The 4,209-nt window shown below is 36.0% G+C and overlaps 1 pseudogene; it reads right to left on the bottom strand.

The window, feature by feature from the left end:
• Nucleotides 1-1,633: 1,633 nt before the first annotated feature.
• Nucleotides 1,634-2,440, bottom strand: LOC137211459 (testis-expressed protein 12 pseudogene; annotated as a pseudogene).
• Nucleotides 2,441-4,209: the final 1,769 nt, after the last annotated feature.

The following is a 4,209-nucleotide window of genomic DNA, read 5'->3' as shown; positions in this document are numbered from 1 at the left end:
TTTCTATTTTGAAATGACTCAATTCTATTTCTTTCTACTACTGACATCTCAATACCCCCAAACTCTGTATTCTTACCTTCTCTGCTGAGAAATCTAAGTATCCCCTAAAGTATCATTGAAGGACTTTTCTTTTGTCTCTTATTAGTTGTAGCCCCAACATGCTGGTTTATATTTATACTTATCAAAACTCCAGGGAGCTATTATTGCAACATTATTTTTGGCACAGTTCCAATCCTTTCAATGAGTAAAGAGGATGCGGAAAACAACATGGATCCTAAATCTCACAGGTCCAATAAGTTAAAAAGGGAACAGGAGAAAACTGACACTGGCAATTAATTGGCAATTAGTCCCAGGTTGCCTGGTAGCTCATTAGAAACTGAAGGCTGTTGCATATTATAAGAGGTAACACACAGCTGTATTTTCTAAGGTTGCTAGGTGAGGGAGAAGACCTTTTCTTCCTTGGACTTCATCAAGGCAAGTAAAACCTGCTTTATCATTGCAAAAGAAGAAGCAAAGTTCTTCTTTTTAGTATAGGTTCATCTGAACTCTACAAATTCAGTTTCTGCACCAAGGATAGGGGCATAGGAGCATAGTGTGAGGGATGAGGAAGGGCGGTATCTTAGTTAGCAAAACTGAGACCCTGAAGAACAGTGACAAAGAACAGGTTTGAGGACTGAAGGAAAGCTGTGGACTGTTCAGGTGCAGGTCACAGAGATGATACTCTACTTCTTCCTAGCTTGATGGAGATGAAAAGACCTCCAATCAAATGTCAGCCTCAAGGGTAGGGAATAGGATGAAAAAATCTTAAGTAGCATCCTAGAGGGCTTGGCTAGTCTCCTAATTATCCTCATTCTTTCCTGCAGTTCTCTGTTGGACTGACCAAAAGCAGATGAGAGAGTTTGTGGGGTTGAAGGAAAAACAGTTAAGTGCCTGTTCCACATTTGTGTGACACAGTTTTCATATCCTGTATTTGAAATGAAGTTAAAGTCAAGCTCTCTGTTGCTGGACTCAGCCAACACAATTTCTAGATCTTTAAATTTTCTAGAAATCTTTATTCTTCCTCTTCTGTGAGATAATGAAGAAAAATTCACCCTCTCTACCCTCCTTCATGAGTCAAGAGCGACTCACAGGGAGAGGTCAGAAAGGCTTGCAGGATCTTAGCATCAAGGTCTTCTTGCCTTTGACTCTGTTGCAGATCTCATCAGTGGCTACGGGCAGAGAAGTACCTGTTGGCAGTCCACAGCATTTGTTCTCAGAACAGCAGAAACTCCCAAGTGAGATGATTACTGACTCAGTTTTTTATTTCCAGTTACACCATTTTCAGAGGCTACCAACAGAGATATGACAGTAGATACTGCTGCTTCCAGAAATTTTCAAATGTGCACAACAGTCCCTCCTAATAGCTGCTGAATTCCTGGATTTCTTGGACAGCTGTTCTTCTCAGTGCATCTTCCCAAATAAACATTTCCCCACGGGGTGCTGGCCAAGTCCTCAGCCTTGGGGCTGCATAAGCCTTTAAAGAAATCTGTTCAAAGACCTCTAAGGTATTGGAGCAGAAATAAATCTGAAAAATCCTGCAGTTAGTCGCATTTCAGAATCACTTCTTTTTTTTTTTTTTTTTTTTTTCAAATTACTTTTGGGTTTTAATTTTTTTCAATGCTGACCATGAAAAACATCTTAAAACCATCTCCAAAGCTATCTATCTGCTATTTAAACAAAATATTCTAAAAGAAAAAGTGCAATGTTGTTAAATATTATCAAATTAACTCACTGAGTCTTAGAAATTTAAGAAAGGTTAGGAGGTTTAAGAAAAAAAAAGAAGAGGCTCCATATACAATTTAAATAGTTTACACTTTTATAAAATATGACAAATATTTGACTCTCAAAAGAAAAGCTATGTATCATATTAATGTCCAGCTTAATGCCCCTTTTAAATCGAGAAAAGAAATTTAAGGAGTTTCCCCTTCTATATTTAAGGTATACATTTTCTTAACAACTGGAGAGCATTCAGAGCACAAATGCCATTCTTTCATTACAACAATACTGGGCTTAAATTCTCAGCTTATTTTAAGTACACAATTTTATCTGTGTAGTGTGTTTGCAATCACCGTAAACCTCTGTCTCAGGAGCTCTCTTTTCTGTATTAGAAAGTTTTCAATAGTATTGGCTTCCTTGAAGAGTCCATCTATCTCGTCAATATAAGATGCATCTACTGCTGCTCTCTCACATTCAAATCTTTCTCCAGGGCTTCATCTTTATAAAATAGTCCAGAGCTTTCAGAGAAAGAAGAATCTGATTTTCCAAGACAGGACAGTTGTGGACTATCTGGCATTTGAGGCTCCAACTCTCTTGGTCTCTTGCAATTTCTAGAATCAGGTTTTACAAGGTGACTGGCCATATTCTGGAGGCAAGAGTCGTCAGCCAAAGCACAGGAACGAGGAAGCCCAGAATCACTTCTTGAAACAATTGTGGACTTAAGATAACCTCCATAACTGTATGAGCCAATTCCTGTGACTAGAATGTATATGAATACATTCTGTTCTTTGTGTTTCTCTGGAGAACCAAGACCAATACACAAAGCATACTCTGCACATAAGTGATAGATAGAAATGGAAATGGAAAAGTGTAAAGAAGAAATCTTAAAAATTATAAAAAGAAGACTGTCGTGTGTTAATCAGTAGCTTTGATTTTATTGTGAATGAAGCGCAATACAATCCAGCATAAGGAAAGAGAATCTATTAGCTTAAATCACTGGGAAGTTCAAGACAAATCTCATCAGATATGGCTCAATTCAGAGACTTGCATTACAACATTATGCTGAGTCTTGACTCAGAAGTCAACCTCTGAAAAACATCCTCATCTATAATTTACTTTTTCTCTTTAACATATATCACAATTTTATGTGCATTTAAATTATATTTTTTTCATTTATATCTCTATTTTCCATCTCCATGGGAAATTTTTTCCTGTTTTGCTAAATTTTATAGGCTCATCTCTAGGATATTGCCAGATACATAATAAGTATTCAATAAATATTTGTTGAATAAATGAATAGTTTTTCTGTCTTTCACTTACTTAGCTTCATACTTTGTGCTAGATTTATTTTGCAATAAGCTGGCTTTATCCAAATAACAGGGAAAAAATGAAGATGAAATTCTTAAAACTCCACTCTTAGCCATACAATTCAAAAGATTTTCAGTCTCACACAGCTAAATCTTGAATTTAATCAATATTCTTTCTAGATAGAAGTTGGAGCAATGCATGATTGATTTCACAGGACTTTTCACCCAACATATGGCAAGGGATGGAGGAGGTAGGGTTTGTCCCTTGACTGATACACTTGAAATGGTTCCTGTATAATTTATGTCTATTGTACTGTAAAAAGTGAAAAAAATTCAAGTTATATTAGACTCAGTAGATAAAAGGAATCCATTTCATCACTCCCATATCTGAACAAACATCAGAACATCAAATGATGAGTTGCAAATTATGAATAATAGGCTATGACATCACCACAGCCTCAATTTATCTGTTTTCTTAGCTCTTCTTTCTTCTCTATTTCAGTTTCATTCTCTTCTCAGTTTTCCTCATGGTAGTAAAATGGAAGGCAAAACTGAGGTCAACTTTCTTTTCTCTTGCTTATATAGAGAAGCAAAAATAATAAGAACCTGAGTGCTGAGAGTATACTGTAGGAGTTAGACTCAGTTTCTGCTCCCTACTTTTGTGAGTATTGTGAGAAGACAGTAAAAATATTATAGCAGCAGCAGCAGCATTTCTTTGACCTGTAGATTTCAGCTTGGTCAAGTTCTCTTAAATCAATAATTCCAGTGACAGACTTCTGATTCTTTCAAACTTTCCAATAATTTGTAGGCACACAATTTCTCAAATTAAATTTTCTTCTTAAGACATCTATATAATTTTATATTTCCTGCATTAATTTTCAACTGAATCAATGATTCAGTAAGAATTAAGAAAAATACTTAAATTGCATAAAATATTTTATTAAAATTTTGGGGTGTAACTTTCATCAAAGTAAAGGCAAGTAGGAATTTTGCTTCTGGTCTGAATGAGTTAAGTACTAGGTGTGTCACACATCTTAAAGATAACAACTACAAACTCTGGAAAAAAACAAAAACAGCAGCTACTTGAACACACTGGAGATAGAATAGAAGCAGGCAGGGGCTTCCCTGGTGGTGCAGTGGTTAAGAA

Source organism: Pseudorca crassidens, chromosome 2 (assembly GCF_039906515.1).
Source record: "Pseudorca crassidens isolate mPseCra1 chromosome 2, mPseCra1.hap1, whole genome shotgun sequence".
Taxonomy (NCBI): Eukaryota; Metazoa; Chordata; class Mammalia; order Artiodactyla; family Delphinidae; genus Pseudorca; species Pseudorca crassidens.
The sequence above is the reverse complement of the archived record's forward strand: the minus strand, read 5'-3'. Positions and strand labels throughout refer to the sequence as shown.